At 51.6% G+C, this 21,657-nt stretch overlaps 1 pseudogene; it reads right to left on the bottom strand.

Moving 5' to 3' along the window:
• LOC141027131 (uncharacterized) overlaps positions 1-21,287 on the bottom strand; it is a 282,578-nt pseudogene extending 261,291 nt beyond the window's left edge.
• Positions 21,288-21,657: the final 370 nt, after the last annotated feature.

The raw sequence follows: 21,657 nt of genomic DNA, 5'->3' as shown, positions 1-21,657 counted from the left end.
CGACGACCCTCTTCCTTGAGCCGACCGTGGCGGCAGCACTGCCACTGAGGTGCTGGTCATCAGCCATGGCGCCGCCTCAGGCGAGAACGCCCACGATGCCCTACAAGCAGCGCTACACGACCTGTCCGCCCCCATCCCGGCCGACGCCGACGCCGAGACACTAGAGGCACGCCGCCTCGCCCTCATCGTGGAGGGCCAGAAGATAGCATCCATGAGACGCCTCACTGAGGCTCACCAGCGCGAAGTCGACCGCGCCGCCTCCTGGCGGGCCGAGCCAAGCCGGCATCGTCAAGAAGCGCGGCGCGGCCATCGCCAGCATGCTGGGAGCAGACCGCCCAGTCTACGTCATGCCACTCGAGAACCCGCATGCCGCTCATGCGGCCGTAGATGAGCTGAACGGGCTGGGGGCCGACGAGCTCCCCTACATGACTAGACGCATCCAGCATCTGATCGATGCGGCCGCAGAACGGCATGAAGCCGGCGCCCGTGCTGAAAGTCCTCCCCCACGCCGAGAGCACGGCGCGACATCCCGGACGCCGACTGCAAGCAGCGCCCGCGCGAGAAAAGACAAGGAGCCGGCTGCTAGCCACAGTCGGACTCGGCTCACCATCGAGCGCGACGCAGAAGGCCGCCCCCGAGCTGTGGAACAACAAGGCAATCCGCCTCCTCCCGCGCCTCGTGGGGAGAGATATCCCACCCCGCCGCCTGCTACGCATCCGACTCTCGGCGAACGACTAGACCACCGCGAAGGAGTCGGCGAGAATGACGCCCGCCACCGGATCGACCGCCTAGCGCGATCCCAGGCGCTAGAAGAAGAAGATGATGTCGGCCCGCCTTGCTTTGGCCCCCGCATCCGCGATGAGCCCTTCTCCAAAGGGTTCTCAATCCCAAGAGACACGCCAAAATACAACGACTCCATGTAGCCGGAAGACTGGTTGATCGATTACTCCACCGCAGTCAGCATAGAAAACGGCAATAGGCGCGTTGCCGTGAAGTACGTCCCGCTCATGCTTCAAGGCACGGCACGCACCTGGTTGAATAGCCTCAAGCCCTACAGCGTCAACAGCTGGCTAGACTTCACGGAAGTCTTCATCCGCAATTTCACCAGCACATACAAGCGGCCTCCCAAGCCCCGCCAGCTTTCCTTGTGCGTCCAAGGGCCCAGCGAATCAACTCGCGACTACCTCACGCATTGGGCCGAGCTCCGCAACTCCTGCGAAGGGGTGCATGAGGTTCAAGCCATAGAGTACTTCACTGCTGGGTGCCGAGAGGGCACCCTCCTCAAGCACCGACTCCTCTGCGACGAGCCGACTACCCTCGACGAGCTGCTGATCATAGCAGACAAGTACGCCACGGCCGACTCTTCAATGAAGACTGAGCTTCGAGTGGATGCCTCTGGAAAGGTGCTCGTCCCGGCTCCCAAGACGCCGGCCGGTGACTCCAATCGACGCCCGCACCCAAACGACCACAAGCGAAAGGCCCCTATGCCGCCTTCCAGCAGTCGGCAAGTAGCCACAGTCGAAGAGGAACAACCCGAACGGCGGCCCATGCTCAAGAAGCAGAAGGGCGGCAGGCCGGCTTGGCAGCCGGCTTTCTTCTACGAGCAAACCCTTGATGCACCCTGCAAGTTCCACAGCGGCGCGAAGCCGTCCAACCATACGACTCGGAAGTGTCATTGGCTCACGCGAATCTCCAAAGGCGAAGGGCTGGTGCCGCCTCCACCTGCTGGCCAGCCACCTCCAGCCCCTCAGCAGCCGACTGCTCGACCAGCAGTCGGAGCCATTCAAGACGAGTTCCCGGACGAGCATGCCGCCTACGTCGTCTTTACAAGCCAAACTGAAGACAGACGCAGTCAGCGCCAACAACAGCAAGAAGTCAACGCGGTCACCTCTAACAACCCAGAGTTTATGCATTGGTCTGAGAAGCCTATCAGCTGGAGCCGGGCCGATCACCCAGAGGTGATGCCGTCTCCCGGCTCTTATGCATTGGTGTTGGACGCCACCCTCGCGACAGAAAGGCGAGCTTCCCGTTTCTCCCGAGTACTGATTGACGGAGGGAGCAGCATCAACATACTGTACCGTGACACCATGGAGAAGCTGAACATCAAGACGAAGCAACTCATGCCAAGCCGGACTGTGTTCCATGGCATCGTACCCGGCCTGTCCTGCTCACCAATCGGCAAGATCAAGATAGATGTTCTCTTCGGAGACAAGGATCACTTCCGCCGAGAAGCAGTCTAGTTTGAAGTGGTGGATCTAGAGAGCCCTTACCACGCGTTGCTTGGCCGACCTGCCTTGGCCAAGTTCATGGCTGTGCCCCACTACGCCTACCTCAAGATGAAGATGCCTAGTTCAAAGGGGATCATCACCATAGCCGGAGACTACAAAAAATCCTCTGAGTGTGCTGCAGCCAGTAGTCGGCTGGCCGAGTCCCTCGTGATTGCCGAAGAAAAAAAGATGCTGGACCAAGTCGTGGCCATGGCCGGCAAGCAGCCGGCCCTGTCCCCTGACCCCAAGGAATATGATGCTCAAGGCTCCTTCCAGCCGGCCAAGGAAACAAAGAAGATACCTCTAGACCAAAAGAACCCGGAGAGGTTTGCCGTCATTGGAGCAAACCTGGACAGCAAATAGGAAGGCGAGCTCATCGATTTCCTCCGTGAGAATTGGGACATCTTTGCATGGTCCCCAAAGGACATGCCGGGTGTTCCGAAGGATTTCGCCGAGCACAAGCTACATGTCCGATCAGACGCAAAACCAGTCAAACAATCTCTCCGCCGACTGTCGGAGGAGAAGAGAAGGATTGTAGGAGAAGAGATAGCCCAACTTCTGGCAGCCGGCTTCATTATGGAGGTGTTTTTTCCAGAATGGCTTGCCAACCCGGTCCTTGTATTGAAGAAAAAAAATAAGTGGGGCATGTGTATAGATTATACCAGCCTCAACAAGGCCTGCCCCAAAGATCTGTTTGCCTTACCTCGAATCGATCAAGTGATAGACTCCACAGCCGGATGCGAGGTGTTGAGTTTCTTGGATGCTTACTCAGGCTACCATCAGATCAAGTTGGATCCAGCCGACCGCCTGAAGACCGCCTTCATCACACCATTCGGAGCTTTTTGCTACCTGACTATGACATTCGGCTTGAGAAATGCCGGTGCCACTTTTCAGCGTTGCATGCAGAAGTGCCTCCTCAAGCAACTCGGCAGAAATGCCCAGGTCTATGTAGACGATATTGTGGTGAAGACGGAGAAGCGCGGCACCCTGCTGGAAGACTTCATAGAAACATTTGACAACTTGCGCCGTTTTCAGATCAAGCTCAACCCTGAGAAATGCGTGTTCGGAGTACCAGCCGTCCAGCTTCTAGGCTTCTTGGTCTCCGAACGCGGCATCGAGTGCAACCCAGTGAAGATGAAGGCCATAGAGAGAACGGAGATTCCTACCAAGCTGCGAGACATCCAAAAGTTTACCGGGTGCCTAGCCTCCCTGAACCGCTTCATCAGCCAGGTAGGAGAGAAGGCTCTCCCCCTGTACCAACTCATGAAAAAGTCCACCCACTTCGAGTGGAACGATCAAGCAGACCAAGCTTTTCACGAGTTGAAGAAGATGCTGACCACGCCACCTGTCTTGGCGGCGCCGACTGAGAAAGAGCCCATGCTCCTTTACATTGCCGCGACTAGCCGAGTGGTCAGCACAGTTATTGTGGTCCAACGCCCAGAAGAAGGCCGGGCTCAGTTAGTCAAGAGGCCGGTGTATTATTTGAGCGAAGTACTGTCCACCTCGAAGCAAAACTACCCGCACTACCAGAAGATGTGCTATGGAGTATACTTCGCCGATAAGAAGCTAAAGCCCTACTTTCAAGAGCACCCCATCACGGTCGTATGTACTGCCCCGCTTGCCGAGATCATAGGCAGCCGGGATGCATCCGGCCGGGTGGCCAAGTGGGCCATTGCGCTGGCTCCTTACACGATCTTCTACCAGCCTCGCACCGCCATCAAGTCCTAAGCATTGGCTGACTTCCTTGTCGACTGGGCCGAGACCCAGTACCTACCACCGGCTCCCGACTCCTCTCATTGGCGGATGCACTTCGATGGATCCAAGATGCGCACTGGCTTGGGAGCCGGCACCGTCCTCACCTCTCCCAAGGGCGACAAACTCGAATACACATTGCAAATTCATTTTGCCGCCTCCAACAACGTGGCCGAGTACGAGGCGCTCATACATGGGCTCCGGCTAGCTGAAGAGCTCGGCATCCGCCGGATCCTGTGCTATGGCGACTCGGATTTGGTAGTCCAACAATCATCTAGCGACTGGGACGCCAAGGACGCAAACATGGCGAGCTACCGATTCCTCGTTTAGCAAATTAGCGGATACTTTGAAGGATGCGAGTTCCTCCACGTGCCACGGGCCGATAACGAGCAAGCAGATGCCCTGGCACGAATCGGTTCCACCCGACAAGCTATCCCAACCGGCGTCTCTCTCCAACGCCTCCTCAAGCCATCTGTCCAGCCGTCTCCAGAACTAGACTCCATCTTCGTACCGCCTGACCCTGATGCAGTCGGATCCGACTTGGGGAACCCAGCAGGCGGCTCGGGGACTTCGACAGGCGGCCCGGGGACTGCTGTAGTCGCACCCGGCTTGGGGACTTCAGAACCCGGCCCGGGGACTGCAGCAGTCGGCCCGGGGACTGCAACGACACAACCGGTGGTGGCCGACTCCAACTCTTCACCACCCAACCCACCCACCCTGGTCGCAGTAGCCGTATTGGCAATAGAAGAAGTCACAGCTCCATCATGGGCCCAACCCATCCTCAACTTCCTGGTAAACAGAGAGCTGCCGACTGACGAGATCTCGGCAAGACAAGTTCAACGCCGAGCCGGAGCATACACAATAGTAAACAGAGAACTCGTTAGGCTCAGCGTTACTGGAGTCTTCCAGCGCTGCGTCGAGCCAGAGAAGGGCATAGCAATCCTCAAGGACATCCACCAAGGCGAATGCGGCCACCACGAGGCCTCAAGATCACTTGTCGCCAAAGCTTTCCGTCATGGGTTCTTCTGGCCGACTGCTTCGGAAGACGCCAAGGAATTAGTCAAATACTGCAAAGGGTGCCAAGTCTTCAGCTCCAAGCAACACCTGCCGGCTTCTGCACTCAAGACCATCCCCCTCACCTGGCCCTTTGCCGTCTGGGGACTGGACATGGTGGGCCCATTCAAGACGGCGCGCGGCAGCATGACACATCTGCTTGTCGCCGTGGACAAATTCACCAAGTGGATTGAAGTGAAGCCAATCAAGAAGCTGAACGGGCCGACTGCCATGACATTCATCGCAGATATCACCACCCGGTATGGCGTACCACACAACATCATCACCGACAATGGCACGAATTTTGCCAAAGGAGCACTGGCATGTTTCTGTGCGACACAGAGCATCCGACTGGACTTAGCGACCGTAGCCCACCCGCAGTCAAACGGCCAAGTCGAGCGAGCAAACGGCCTAATCCTCTCCGGCATCAAGCCCCGACTAGTCGTACCACTGGAGCGTTCGGCCGGCTGCTGGCTCGACGAGCTGCCCGCCATCCTCTGGAGTCTGCGTACTACCCCGAACAAGTCAACCGGCTTCACCCCTTTCTTCCTTGTATATGGTGCCAAGGCTGTCATCCCAACTGACATTGAGTTCGACTCACCTCAGGTCACCATGTACACGGAGGCGGAGGCCAAGGAAGCGCGAGAAGACGGCGTTGACCTGCTGGAAGAGGGCCGGCTGTTAGCACTCAGCCGGTCCGCCATCTACTAGCAGGGTTTGCGCCGTTACCACAACCGGAAGGTCAAGCCAAGATCCTTCCAAGAAGGCAATCTTGTGCTCCGGCTGATCCAGCGAATAGCCGGCCAGCACAAGCTCTCGGCCCCTTGGGAAGGCCCCTTCGTCACCAGCAAGGCCCTAGGCAACGACTCCTACTACCTGATCGACGCACAGAAGCCGAAGGCACGCAAGAGAGATGATTCCGGCAAGGAGTCGGAACGACCATGGAACGCCAATCTCCTCCGAAGATTTTACAGCTAAATGCAGTATGTACCACACTACCTTTTGTATTAAGTACAAGACAACGGGCCCCCCGAGGAGAACTCGGGGACTACCCTCTTTTTATCTATGTATGATGAGTGTCATACCTATGAATGTGTTACTACATTTGTTTTCCTGTCCGGCACCGGGTTCGATCAGTCGGCCCGGGGACTTGCCGCCTTGAGTTATATTAAAGTTCTACCTGCGGTCAGACAAGTAGTGTGCCGGCACCCAAGCTCTCTCTTGTTGAAAGTCGCAGCTCGAAGAAACGACTGTCTGACTGGCAAGAGTCAAAGGCAGGAAAGGATGCCCACACGAAAAACGGCTAAGGACTAACGAACTTATATAACACAAGCCGGCCTCCCACCCCGCCAACCGGTTGTCAGAACAGCCGGCTGGCCGGCTTCTGATTCACCTTGCTACAATCTAAAAAAGCTAGAGTACTTGCCCTCCCAAACGGCCAAGCCCTTCCCCAGCCACAGACTGCAGAGGAACTGTCCGACTGGGAAGGCGACGACCAAGGGAGGGCGGCAAAGGAAACAGCCAAAAGGATGAAAAGCAAATACATTCGGAAGCCAAGCACATGCATGATTATATTTACACAAAAGGCCTTCGAAAGGCCGGCGTTCAACATAGTTTGAATACACCCCCGTGGGTGGAACTGCGCAAACTTAACAAATATTGTTCAAAGAGTAATAAACAGGAAAGCAAAGACGGCGGATCAGGCCAAAGGTGCAACAGGCGAGCCGGGCAGGTCAGTGGAGACGGCAGTGCTGGCTGGAGGAGTGGCCGGCTGGCGAGTCTCGGCTTGATCATCACCGGCTGTAGGCGGCGCGCTCGCACGTGCCTCGTTGCTGGAGGCACGATCAAGCTGAGGCTGGCTAGTCACTCCATCGTCTGGCACGGCGTCTTCACCATCCTCTCCCTCCTCCTCTTCGCCCTCGTCACTGGAGTCGATCTCCTCCGCCGAGTCTTCACCATCCGCTGGGTTCAGCCCAAACCACTCCTCCGGCTCAGCAACGCCGTCATCATTCACCTCAGGGGCAAAGGCACTGGTGTCGGTGTAGTCGGCGATCGCCGAGGCGCGCTGGATGATAGCCGGCCGCACCGCCTCCAGCTCCTCGTTGCCCTCCTGCCGCCAGGTGGTCAGCTGGGCCAAATCCAGCCTAGGATACCAAGCTCGGACGAACTCCAACGCCCGCCTGGCGCCTGACCGAGCTGCAGAAGCCTTCCAGGCCTCAAAGCGGCCAACCGCTACCTCGAGCCAGTCGGCAGTCCGACTGGGGGTACGGGGAACCACCTCGCCGGGCAAGAGGACGGCCAGCACTTGCGCCCCAATGCGCTGAAGACGGCGGAGCATGCGGTGAGCCGGCTGGAGGCGGGCTTGGATCGCCAGAAGCTGCTCCTCAAGCGACCGGCGAGCATCCGGCGCGATCTCAGCTCCAGCCTGCCTTTGCGCGTCGCGGCGGGCCTCGATGACTTGGTTGGCAGCAACGGAGTAACCAGGGAAGTACTCTGCGCAAGAGAAGAAAGGAAGAAAACGCAAAGTCAGAAAATGGACCAAATGGCACGCGGCAAGCAAAGGGACGAAGAAGAAGGCGGCCTACCGTCAACCAAATCTTCGATCCGGCCGTAGCCGTCGCTCAGCGCTTGCCTTGCCTCAGCCCAGCTCGCCGCCTCGGTCTCGTATTCGGCTTGGAGGGCGGCCTCGCTGTCCTACGCCGCCTTCAGGACCGCCTTATGGCTCTCCTCCTGGTCGGCCAGCTTCTTGACCAAGCGGTCACGCTCTTGAGCCAAGGCGTTGCACTCGGCTTCCTTGGCGCGAAGGGCAGTCTGGGCCCCACCCAACTGCTCCCTCACGTCGGCATTGGCCTCTGCAGATATGGTAAAGAAAGAAAAAAGGACAATAAGAAAGAAGTCGCCAGGAAAGATCCGGCCCGACTGCTTAGCAGTCGGCCCGAATCTCGGGGACTACACCCAGTGGGTGCGCTGACGCGCCCCCACGTGAGGTAAAAGACGAAGCACTTACTTCGGCTCTCGGTCAGATCAATGGTCTTCTGGTTCAGCCCCCGGACCTGGGAGTTGAAGGTAGCCGCGCGGAGGTTGTGATAGTCCTGCAAATAGGACAGAGGAGCAAATAAGAACAAGATAGCAATCGAAGTCTACTAAGAAGTTCCAAGCCACCTGCTCAGCAGCCGACTCGGAACTCGGGGACTACACCCAGTGGGTGCACTGACGCGCCCCCACGGAAGAAATCAACAACAAGAAACAAAAAAGCGGGAAGACTCACCCGAATGGCCGGCCGCGTAGCGAGGAACTCTTGAGTATAGTGCTTCAGCACGGTGGCTTGGGATTGAAGCCGGTTCCGGACTTCTTGCGCCGCCATGTTCAACACGGCCGTCCCACCACCCGGCGTCCACCCCGGCGAGCTGGCGCTGGCCGTCTCCAGATCCTGGGCCGACGAGCTAGAGCTCGCGGCCTTCTGCGGGCCCGGCGCCGAAGTCGCCTTCCCTGCGCGCTGGTGCGATGGCGACCGGACCACAAGGTCTGCCCTCGCCGCCGGCTCGCCTCCAGCCGGTTGCACGGGCGGCACGCTAGGCCGGCTGCCTTGCTCCACCCTAGTCGGCGATGGCGGTGCCGCCTCCCTCTCCGGGACGACGACGTCGCCCTCCTCCCTCTCCACCGCCAGCTGGTCGCCACCGGCTTCCTCCGGCTGGGGCACAGGGATCTCGGGCACCACAGCGCGAAGGGGGACGACAAGCAACGGAGGCCGGTTACGCAGGGCCTCCGCCGCCCTCTCCGCGGCTCCAGCCTCCGCCTGAGCCTTGGCCACTGCGTCGGCTTGTGCCTCCGCCGACCTCTCCGTCGACTCTTGCGCCGCCGTGGCAGCGGCCGCCCTCAACTCCTCCGCCTCCCGCTCCTCCCGCGCATTCCGCTCCGTCGCCGCTTGAAGCTCGGCACGGGGGTCCATGCGGCGGGCGCTTCCAGATCCTCCCGCCGCTCCAACCACGGAGGCGGCAGCGGTCCGCTCAAGAGAAAGCGGAGCCCGGTATTTTTTATGTCAAGACAAGGACTCAGAAGAATATCAACAAAAGAGAAGAAGGATTACGTGAGAGAATTGACACTTAAGCCGAAACCATTTGTGGCTGCTTCACCACCTTGCGGAAGCGGGCAGCCTTCGCGGCCGCCTCGTCCCGCTTGGTCGCCGCCGCCGCGCTCTTGGGCTTCTTCGGCCGACTGCCGAATAGGCTCGGTGCGGCCCGACGCTTCTGCGCGCCACCTCGGTCAGCCGGCGCGGCAGATGAACCCGAGCCATGCTGATCGGACGCCGGCTGGCGGCGCGGGACGACCTCCGCCTCGTCATCATCCGGCCAGTCGTCGAAGCTGGCTCCAAGCCCGGAGCCGTCTGCCTCGCCGCCTTCCCCCATGACGTCGTCGTCCAGAGCGGCTGCCCCCAAGTCGGGGTTGTCCAAGTCGTGCGTCGTCCGGTCGGGGAGATATTGGCGCTCCACCCCCGCTGCCCCGGCTGCCGGTCGAAGGAGAGGGCTCTTTCAAGACAAGCCGACTGGTCAGAGTCGGCCAAGAGAAACTTGGTGACAAAAGTAAAGAAGAGAAGAAAAAGAAAGCTTACCATAGGCGGGGGATTGGCACGGGAGTACGGCTCCTTGCCAAACTGCCACTCCTCGGCGAGCTTGCAGTTCGCAAGGTAGTTCACCATGTGAGCTACCTCTGCGTGAGGCATCTCCTTAGTACACAGCCGACTCGGATCGAGTTGGCCGCTCATTTGACAAATCATATGAGGACGGCCTTGGAGCGGGAGCACCTGGCGTGCCACGAAGGCGGCCAACAGGTCGGGCCCGGTCAGGCCCTCCGACTGGACCATTACCCGGAGTCGCGCGACGGCGGCGGTTCCAGCAGGCGACAGTGTTGTGGCCCAATAGGACCATTGGGGCCGCCTCCCAGCTGGTGGGCCGGCTGCATAAGCCGTCAAGTTGACGAAGTCGCCTTGCGGAGCGACGTTCTTCATGTAGAAGTAGGATTTCTGCCAAAGCTTCACCGACTGGATCAGCCTGATGGGAGGAAAAGGGTTGTCGGCTACCGGCCTCCGCATCGCGATGAAGGCGCCGCTCTGAGCCGGCACGCCCCTCATGGCGGTACCGAGCTTGGACTGGAAGAATTCCCCCCAGAGCTCGAGGGTGGGAAGGACGCCGAGGAAGCCCTCGCACAAAGTGACGAAGGCGGACAGCAGCACCACCGTGTTTGGAGTGAGGTGGTGTGGCTGGAGCTGGTAGAACTCGAGGAAGGAGCAGAAGAAGCCGCTCGCAGGCAGGCCAAGGCCGCGCAGGCGGTGTGAGCGGAAGATTACCCGCTCGCCCTCCTCCGGCGCCGGCGAGATCTCCCTTTCCGGCGCAAGACAGACCCGCACATGATCCTTGCTGGGCAACCGACGCGTCTTGCGGAGGAAGTCGATGTGGTCCTCGTGGACGTTGGAGCCGTCCCAGTCACCGCCGCGCGACATGAGGGCAAGAAGCCGATGAAAAAGGCGCGGCGACGATGAAAGCACGGCCCCGCGGCGGCGAAGCTGCGGGGTAGTGCAATGACTGGAGGGACGGCGCGGCTGCGAGGGGCTATGGTGATGGAGAAGGAAGAAGAAGGAGATGGCGGAGCGAGGGCGAGCGTGCGAGCGTCTGCCGTTCCTCCTCCCCCCCTATTTATAGCCTCGTGCAGCAAAGCCGAGGAGGCGAGGCGTAGGGGGGGCGTGGGATTAACTGCGCCCACTCCCCCACGTCCCGCGATTATTGCGCCCTAACGGCGTGCGGAAACTGCCGTTGGAAGGTGAATGGCCTGTTTTGGGCCACAGGAGATCCGCACCTGGGCCGAGGCGTGGAAGTGGCGGGCCCCGGCCTGCGGCGGTGTCCCGTCGCGCGCGTGGGCTGGCAGGCTCTCCCAGCCGGAGGGCGCCACATGGCACGCGGGCGGCAAGCGGTCGGCCCGCAACCTGGCGTGCGCGCCAGCTGGCTCCCGCCTTCAGATTTCGAAGCCTCACCAAGACGGCGCACCTGATCTAAGCCGGCTCCTAGCTGCTGGCTCCTCAAGATAGGAAGCTGATTAAGCTTCTCGTCCTCCTTTCAGCCGCGAAGCCCAACCAGCTTCGGGGACTACTGTCGGAGTAAATGACCACGGGTAGCCTAACCGACTCCACCTGGCCGGCTTCCCCTGGCCGCACAAAGCACAGGGCCGCCTTCCCCTGGCCGGCTATCTCACAGGCCGACTACTGGAAGGCGGCCCGACCCTGAAACCCTCACGAAGAAAGCCACAAGAAGGCCGACTCCAAGAAGCCGGCCACAAGAAGACCGACTCCACGATGCCGACCACAAGAGGGCCGGCTCCCGGCAAGCAGCCGAGATTGCACCCTCAAAGACTGCACCCACATAACGGTGACAAGACGGGGCGTGGCTACAGTAAAGCCTGCCACCCCCGAATCCCGGAGCACGCATGGCCACAGTGCGCCGTACTGGTCGGCCATCCCCCGTCCGGCGCGGCACTATTGCCATGTTGACCATGACGCCACCCACGACAGGCTGTCAGTACGGCCCGCGGGCGGCGGGCCCCTTCAGCCAGAGAGACGCTCGAAGGCGGCCAAGCCCCCCCCCCCCAGTCGGCCTGAGGTGTAGCCGGCTCCCAATAGCCGGCTACCTCACTCCCTTGAAGTATGTGCATCATTAAGGAGACAAGACGAGGTAAGGCTATAGTGAGAGTCCGCCAGATGGCGGCACTGTAGCCATGCTTACCTCGGCAAAGCCCTCGTCATCAGGGGCGAGGCTACAGTAACCAGCCGCCGGCAAGACCCCCAGGCGGTGGGGCCGGCCTGTCGGCCAAGAGACCGGCAGCCAGCGGGACCCACCAGTCGGCGGGCCCCAGCGGCCGGCGGAGAAGCCGGCGGGTACAGACACTAATGGCCTGGACCCGCATCCAGCAGGATTACCATTGTACCCCTGGGGGGTAGGCCTATATAACCCCCCAGGGCACCCATGCAAAGGGTTGATCTCTTAGAGTTTTAGACACCACATAGAGAGAAGAGGAGAGCTAGCCTTGCCCTTCTCCTTCCTCTAGCCGAACAGCTCAAGGAGCCACTTGTAGCCACTTGTGTTGATCTAGTGATCATGCGGAGACCCCGCAGAGCAGGACTAGGGGTGTTATCTCCACGGAGAGCCCCGAACCTGGGTAAGATTCGCCAACGTGCTTGTCTTCGCCTTATCCCGTTTCCAGGCACCGGCGATGTCTTACTGGCTCCCACAATGATAAGACACCCATTGGCATATGTCGCACCTACCACCCGACACTGGTGTTCTTGCTTATCATGTTTTTGATGAGCTTTTGCAGCATCAATACTTTCGCGGTTGATCCCCAGTCCGGACCTTTGTTGATCCACAATGCGAGCCGCGTAGGGGGTCAGGATCTAAACTCAGGAGTGGCATCTGATACGTCTCCAACGTATCTATAATTTTTGATTGTTCCATGCTATTATATTATCTGTTTTGGATGTTTATGGGCTTTATTAAACACTTTTATATTATTTTTGGGACTAATCTATTAACCCAGAGCCCAGTGCCAGTTCCTGTTTTTCCCTTGTTTCAGTGTGTCGAAGAAAAGGAATATCAAACGGAGTCGAAACGGAATGAAACCTTCTGGAGAAGTTATTTTTGGAAAGAAAGCAACCCGGGAGACTTGGAGTCCACGTCAAGAAAGCAACGAGGAAGGCACAAGGCAGGGGGGCGCGCCCTCCACCCTTGTGGGGCCCTCGTGGCTCCCCTGACGTACTTCTTCCGCCTATATATATCCATATACCCTAAAACGATCGGGAAACAGAATAGATCTGGAGTTCCGCCGCCGCAAGCCTCTGTAGCCACCAAAAACCTCTCGGGAGCCCGTTCCGGCACCCTGCCGGAGGGGGGAACCCTCATCGGTGGCCATCTTCATCATCCCGGCGCTCTCCAGGACGAGGAGGGAGTAGTTCACCCTCGGGGCTGAGGGTATGTACCAGTAGCTATGTGTTTGATCTCTCTCTCTCTCTCTCGTGTTCTTGATTTGGCACGATCTTGATGTATCGCGAGCTTTGCTATTATAGTTGGATCTTATGTTGCTTCTCCCCATCTACTCTCTTGTAATGGATTGAGTTTTCCCTTTGAAGTAATCTTATCGGATTGAGTCTTTAATGATTTGAGAACACTTGATGTATGTCTTGCCGTGCGTATCTGTGGTGACAATGGGATATCACGTGATTCACTTGATGTATGTTTTGGTGATCAACTTGCGGGTTCCTCCCATGAACTTATGCATAGGGGTTGGCACACGTTTTTGTCTTGATTCTTCGGTAGAAACTTTGGGGCACTCTTTGTGGTTCTATGTGTTGGTTGAATTGATGAATCTGAGATTGTGTGATGCATATCGTATAATCATACCCACGGATACTTGAGGTGACATTGGAGTATCTAGGTGACATTAGGGTTTTGGTTGATTTGTGTCTTAAGGTGTTATTCTAGTACGAACTCTAGGGCTGTTTGTGACACTTATAGGAATAGCCCAATGGATTGATTGGAAAGAATAACTTTGAGGTGGTTTCGTACCCTACCATAATCTCTTCGTTTGTTCTCCGCTATTAGTGACTTTGGAGTGACTCTTTGTTGCATGTTGAGGGATAGTTATATGATCCAATTATGTTATTATTGTTGAGAGAACTTGCACTAGTGAAAGTATGAACCCTAGGCCTTGTTTCCTAGCATTGCAATACCGTTTACGCTCACTTTTATCATTAGTTACCTTGCTGTTTTTATATTTTCAGATTACAAAAACCTATATCTACCATCCATATTGCACTTGTATCACCATCTCTTCGCCGAACTAGTGCACCTATACAATTTACCATTGTATTGGGTGTGTTGGGGACACAAGAGACTCTTTGTTATTTGGTTGCAGGGTTGCTTGAGAGAGACCATCTTCATCCTACGCCTCCCATGGATTGATAAACCTTAGGTCATCCACTTGGGGGAAATTTGCTAATGTCCTACAAACCTCTGCACTTGGAGGCCCAACAACGTCTACAAGAAGAAGGTTGCGTAGTAGACATCAAGCAGTTTCTGGCGCCGTTGCCGGGGAGGTTATTGCTTGAAGGTATATCTTTAGATCTTGCAATCGAATCTTTTAGTTTCTTGTTTTATCACTAGTTTAGTCTATAAAAGAAAACTACAAAATATGGAATTCAGGGTGCCTCATATGCTTCATCTTTTTAATATCTTTCGTGAGTATGATGGAAAGGAAAATTGTGCCAAAGTGTTAGAAGAAGATTGCATTAAAATGTTTGGCACTAAATCTTTGAATGATGAGCATGGTTGCAATGTTGTTAGTATGAACTCCTTGAATATCCATAGTACTAATGATGATTGCACTAGTTATGATGAAAATGCCTCCTATAAACATGTCAATTTTTGTGGAGTGCATTGGGTTTGCAAGTACACACCAAATAGGGAAGATAGATATTGCAAGAGGCATAAGCATTTAGAAACTAAATTGTTGCAAGAAAGGCTAGATGTTTGTGCTGAAAATTTAAATTTTCTTGGCCGAACTTGTGAACTTTGCAATGAAAGTGGTCATTTAGCTATCCGATGCAAATTGTTTCATGATCTAATCGTGTCCAAAAATTGTGATGAGTTGATTTCCCTTGCACATTATAATGAACTTAGCTTGCTTATGGGTTGCGAAGAAATGAAACATATAACTAGGCATCTTCCAGAATTTGCCCGTTATAAACTTCTTGGTTTTGATCTAGAAGAAATTTATATGTATTGTGCGGTGAATTGCATTGAAAATCCTTATATTGCTAATTACATAAAGAAAACAAAACAAATAGAAGATGAAGAGAATACTAACGAAAGGGAAGAGACTTCCCAATATTCTCCTATTATTTCTTATGATGAATCAGGTAACGAGGAGGAGCCTTCTATTCAACCAATCTCATTAATAAGGAGCTCCAAAAAGAGGATTGAACCCACACATGAGGTGAAGAATAAGAAAAGAAAAAGGAAGAGAGGTAAAAAGATATCTCTCCCAAATAAAGTTGCTCCTATTATTGTTGTGCCTCATGAAAATGAATCAAAAATAATTGTGGAAGATGATGCACTTGATGATGATCTCGTTATGCCTATTGCTTGTTGTGATGATTATGATTGGGAAGATAATGATACTTCTTATGATCTTGAAAATCTTTTTGGCACTTGCTTGGAAGAATATGATAATTGCTATACTATTGGTGTTATCCATACTATTAGTGATGAGAGTGATTATGCTTATGATATGAAAAGGCCCAAGATTGGGGATGCTATGGTTGATGAAGATGATGTTTTTGAGAATATATTTGCTGCAATTAATGTTTGTCCCAAGCTTGGGAATGCTATGTCTAATGAAGATGATATTTTTAGCCTCTCAAGTTTTGATATGCAAAGTTGTTATGATGATAGCATGCCTTCTACCTATGATGATTATATTGATGAAAGTGGGTTTGGAAGAGTGTCAACTTTAGTCAACTTTAGGAAGTAATGATCCCACTATTTTGGAGGATGTTGAATCATATAATATTTATGAAAGTGGATTTGGAGAGGTCATGACTTTATTTAGTGATGTATCCACTATTTCGGAAGAGGTTTCAATTGATTATGATGAGAAAAAAGTTGCTACTTATGATGATTATTGTGATGAAACTTATGCTATAAAAAGTAGTGATGATTATATTTATAAAAAATTTCATGATTATGATTACCCTTTTTCTGAACATTACTCTTTTAATGTGGAAACAATTTATAGTATTCAAGTCTCTTATGATACTCCCACTATTCCGAATGAGAAGAATTTTGCTTATGTGGAGAGTAGTAAAATTTCTATGCAAGTAGATCATGAAAAGAATGCTTTAGGTGCTGGTTATATTGTTGAATTCATTCATGATGCTACTGAAAATTATTATGAGGGAGGAATATATGCTTGTAGGAATTGCAATAATATCAAGTTTCCTCTCTATGTGCTTAAAGTTTTGAAGTTATGCTTGTTTTACCTTCCTATGCTAGTTGATTATTGTTCCCATAAGTTGTTTGCTCACAAAATCCCTATGCATAGGAAGTGGGTTAGACTTAAATGTGCTAGTCATATTCTTCATGATGCTCTCTTTATGTTTCAATTCTTATCTTTTATGTGAGCATCATTGAAATCTTCATGCCTAGCTAGGGGCGTTAAACGTTAGCGCTTGTTGGGAGGCAACCCAATTTTATTTTAGTTTCTTGATTTTTGGTTCTGTTTAGGAATAAATAATCCATCCAGCTTCTGTTTGGATGTGGTTTTGTGTTTTAATTAGTGTTTGTGCCAAGTAGAACCTTTGGGAAGACTCGGGTGAAGTCTTTATGATCATGCTGTAAAAAACAGAAACTTTAGCGCTCACGAGATTAGCTTTTTTACTGGAGAGTGCTATTTAGTTGATTCTTTTTGCAGATTATTAATAGACAAATTCCTCAGGTCCAACAAGTTATTTTAGAATTTTTGGAGTTCCATAAGTATGCGTTAGTTACAGATTACTACAGACTGTTCTGTTTTTGACAGATTCTGTTTTTCGTGTGTTGTTTGCTTATTTTGATGAATCTATGGGTAGTAAAATAGTTTACAAACCAGAGAGAAGTTGGAATACAGTAGGTTTAACACCAATATAAATAAAGGATGAGTTCATTACAGTACCTTTAAGTGGTGTTTTGTTTTCTTTCGCTAACGGAGCTTACGAGTTTTCTGTTAAGTTTTGTGTTGTGAAGTTTTCAAGTTTTGGGTAAAGATTCAATGGACTATGGAATAAGGAGTGGCAAGAGCCTAAGATTGGAGATGCCCAAGTCACCCCAAGGTAATATTCAAGGACAAACAAAAGCCTATGCTTGGGGATGCCCCGGATGGCATCCCCTCTTTCGTCTTCATTCATCGGTAACTTTACTTGGAGCTATATTTTTATTCACCACATGATATGTGTTTTGCTTGGAGCGTCATGTCATTTTATTTTGTTTTGCTTGCTGTATGAATAAAATACCAAGATCTAAAATTCTTAAATGTTAGAGAGTCTTCACATAGTTGCATAATTATTAAACTACTCATTGATATTCACTTATATCTTTCGGAGTAGTTTTTTGTTTCCTCTAGTGCTTCACTTATATCTTTTAGAGCACGGCGGTGATTTTATTTTGAAGAAATAGATGAACTCTCATGCTTCACTTATATTATTTTGAGAGTCTTTTAGAACAGCATGGTAATTTGCTTTGGTTATGAAACTATTCCTAATATGATGGGCATCCAAGATGGGTATAATAAAAACTTTCATATAAAGTGCATTGAATACTATGAGAAGTTTGATTCTTTATGATTGCTTTGAGATATGAAGATGGTGATATTAGAGTCATGCTAGTTGAGCAGTTGTGAATTTGAGAGATACTTGTGTTAAAGTTTGTGATTCCCGTAGCATGCACGTATGGTGAACCGTTATGTGATGAAGTCGGAGCATGATTTATTTATTGATTGTCTTCCTTATGAGTGGCGGTCGGGGACGAGCGATGGTCTTTTCCTACCAATCTATCCCCCTAGGAGCATGCACGTAGTACTTTGTTTCGATAACTAATAGATTTTTGCAATAAGTATATGAGTTCTTTATGACTAATGTTGAGTCCATGGATTATACGCACTCTCATCCTTCCACCATTGCTAGCCTCTCTAATACCGCGCACCTTTCGCCGGTATCATACACCCACCATATCCTTCCTCAAAACAGCCACCATACCTACCTATTATGGCATTTCCTTAGCCATTCCGAGATATATTGCCATGCAACTTTCCACCGTTCCGTTTATTATGACACGCTCCATCATTATCATATTGCTTTGCATGATCATGTAGTTGACATTGTATTTGTGGCAAAGCCACCGTTCATAATTCTTTCATACATGTCACTCATGAGTCATTGCACATCCCGGTACACCGCCGGAGGCATTCATATAGAGTCATATTTTGTTCTAAGTATCGAGTTGTAATTCTTGAGTTGTATGTAAATAAAAGTGTGATGATCATCATTATTAGAGCATTGTCCCAGTGAGGAAAGGATGATGGAGACTATGATTCCCCCACAAGTCGGGATGAGACTCCGGACGAAAAATTAAAAAAAAGGAAAAAAAAGAGAAAAGGCCCAAATAAAAAATTAAAAAAATGAGAGAAAAAGAGAGAAGGGGCAATGCTACTATCCTTTTACCACACTTGTGCTTCAAAGTAGCACCATGATCCTCATGATAGAGAGTCTCTTATGTTGTCACTTTCATATACTAGTGGGAATTTAACATTATAGAACTTGGATTTTATATTCCAATGATGGGCTTCCTCAAAATGCCCTAGGTCTTCGTGAGCAAGCGAGTTGGATGCACACCCATTTAGTTTCTTTTGTTGAGCTTTCATACACTTATAGCTCTAGTGCATCCATTGCATGGAAATCCCTACTCACTCACATTGATATCTATTGATGGGCATCTCCATAGCCCGTTGATACGCCTAGTTGATGTGAGACTATGTTCTCCTTTTTGTCTTCTCCACAAGCACCATTCTATTCCACCTATAGTGCTATGTCCATGGCTCACGCTCATGTATTGCGTGAAGATGGAAAAAGTTTGAGAACATCAAAAGTATGAAACAATTGCTTGGCTTGTCATCGGGGTTGTGCATGATTTAAATATTTTGTGTGATGAAGATAGAGCATAGCCAGAATATATGATTTTGTAGGGATAGCTTGCTTTGGCCATGTTATTTTGACAAGACATGATTGCTTTGTTAGTATGCTTGAAGTATTATTATTTTTATGTCAATATTAAACTTTTGTCTTGAATCTTATGGATCTAAATATTCTTGCCACAATAAAGAGAATTACATGGATAAATATGTTAGGTAGCATTCCACATCAAAAATTCTGTTTTTTACATTTACCTACTCGAGGACGAACAGGAATTAAGCTTGGGATGCTGATACGTCTCCAACGTATCTATAATTTTTGATTGTTCCATGCTATTATATTATCTGTTTTGGATGTTTATGGGCTTTATTAAACACTTTTATATTATTTTTGGGACTAACCTATTGACCCAGAGCCCAGTGCCAGTTCCTGTATTTACCCTTGTTTCAGTGTTTCGAAGAAAAGGAATATCAAACGGAGTCGAAACAGAATGAAACCTTCTGGAGAAGTTATTTTTGGAAAGAAAGCAACCCGGGAGACTTGGAGTCCACGTCAAGAAAGCAACAAGGAAGGCACGAGGCAGGGGGGCGCGCCTTCCACCCTCGTGGGGCCCTCGTGGCTCCCCTGACGTACTTCTTCCACCTATATATATGCATATACCCTAAAACGATCGGGGAACAGAATAGATCTGGAGTTCCGCCGCCGCAAGGCTCTGTAGCTACCAAAAACCTCTCGGGAGCCCGTTCCGGCACCCTGTCGGAGGGGGGAACCCTCACCGGTGGCCATCTTCATCATCCCGGCGCTCTCCATGACGAGGAGGGAGTAGTTCACCCTCGGGGCTGAGGGTATGTACCAGTAGCTATGTGTTTGATCTCTCTCTCTCGTGTTCTTGATTTGGCACGATCTTGATGTATCGCGAGCTTTGCTATTATAGTTGGATCATATGTTGCTTCTCCCCCTCTACTCTCTTGTAATGGATTGAGTTTCCCCTTTGAAGTAATCTTATCGGATTGAGTCTTTAATGATTTGAGAACACTTGATGTATGTCTTGCCGTGCGTATCTGTGGTGACAATGGGATATCACGTGATTCACTTGATGTATGTTTTGGTGATCAACTTGCGGGTTCCTCCCATGAACTTATGCATAGGGGTTGGCACACGTTTTTGTCTTGATTCTCCGGTAGAAACTTTGGGGCACTCTTTGAGGTTCTATGTGTTGGTTGAATAGATGAATCTGAGATTGTGTGATGCATATCGTATAATCATACCCACGGATACTTGAGCTGACGTTGGAGTATCTAGGTGACATTAGGGTTTTGGTTGATTTGTGTCTTAAGGTGTTATTCTAGTACGAACTCTAGGGCTTTTTGTGACACTTATAGGAATAGCCCAATGGATTGATTGGAAAGAATAACTTTGAGGTGGTTTCGTACCCTACCATAATCTCTTCGTTTGTTCTCCGCTATTAGTGACTTTGGAGTGACTCTTTGTTGCATGTTGAGGGATAGTTATATGATCCAATTATGTTATTATTGTTGAGAGAACTTGCACTAGTGAAAGTATGAACCCTAGGCCTTGTTTCCTAGCATTGCAATACCGTTTACGCTCACTTTTATCATTAGTTACCTTGCTGTTTTTATATTTTCAGATTACAAAAACCTATATCTACCATCCATATTGCACTTGCATCACCATCTCTTCACCGAACTAGTGCACCTATACAATATAACATTGTATTGGGTGTGTTGGGGACACAAGAGATTCTTTGTTATTTGGTTGCAGGGTTGCTTGAGAGAGACCATCTTCATCCAACGCCTCCCACGGATTGATAAACCTTAGGTCATCCACTTGAGGGAAATTTGCTACTGTCCTACAAACCTTTGCACTTGGAGGCCCAACAACGTCTACAAGAAGAAGGTTGCGTAGTAGACATCAGCATCCCATCTGGCGCCGCGGGGTTGGGTGATGTAGAACCACTCCTGTTGCCAAACCTTGACGGTCTCCACAAATGCCCCTTTAGGCCAAGTGGTGTTGGGGAGTTTGCTCACCATGGCACCACCGCAGTTCGCATGCTGCCTGTCGACCTCCTTCGGCTTCACGTTGAAGACCTTGAGCCATAGGCCGAAGTGTGGGGGGATGCGAAGTAGTGCCTCGCACACGAGGATGAACGCCAAGATGTGCAGGAAAGAATTTGGGGCTAGATCATGGAAATCTAGCCCGTAATAGAACATGAGGCCGCGGATAAAAGGGTGGAGAGGAAACCCTAGCCCGCGGAGGAAGTGGGGGATGAACACAACCCTTTCGCCGGGCTCCGGAGTGGGGATGACCTGCTTCTTGGCAGGGAGCCTGTGCGCGACATCTGCAGTCAGGTACCCCGTCTCCCGGAGCTCCTTGACGTCCTTCTCCGTGACGGAGGAGGCCACCCACTTGCCCTATGAGACGGATCCAGACATAGCCAGAGAGGTTGGTGGCGGTGGGAAAGATTGAAGCTTGGGCGCTGGAGCTTGAGGATGTGAAACAGGGGAAGGAAGAAGGCGTGGGGTGAAAAGAGGGATCTTTATCCACTTATATAGGCAGTGAATATCAAGCGCCCTCCTCAAGCCTTAAAACTCGCCTGTTCCCAAGGGGTCATGCGAATGGCATGGTTGGATTACCCAAACCCGTATTGATGAGGATCCCGCAATAAGTGGGCACGATATCCACTTTGACGAGACGTGTCAATAGAGGCCGCGTCTCGAAACATGAAGCGGGAGGCCAAAAAATGGTTCGAAATGATAAAGAGGCTAGACGTGGCGTTTCGCTGAAAAAGTTGTCAGTTGACAG

This window comes from Aegilops tauschii, chromosome 1 (assembly GCF_002575655.3).
Source record: "Aegilops tauschii subsp. strangulata cultivar AL8/78 chromosome 1, Aet v6.0, whole genome shotgun sequence".
Lineage (NCBI taxonomy): Eukaryota > Viridiplantae > Streptophyta > Magnoliopsida > Poales > Poaceae > Aegilops > Aegilops tauschii.
Note: the sequence above shows the minus strand (reverse complement) of the source record. Positions and strands in the feature narration are given on the sequence as shown.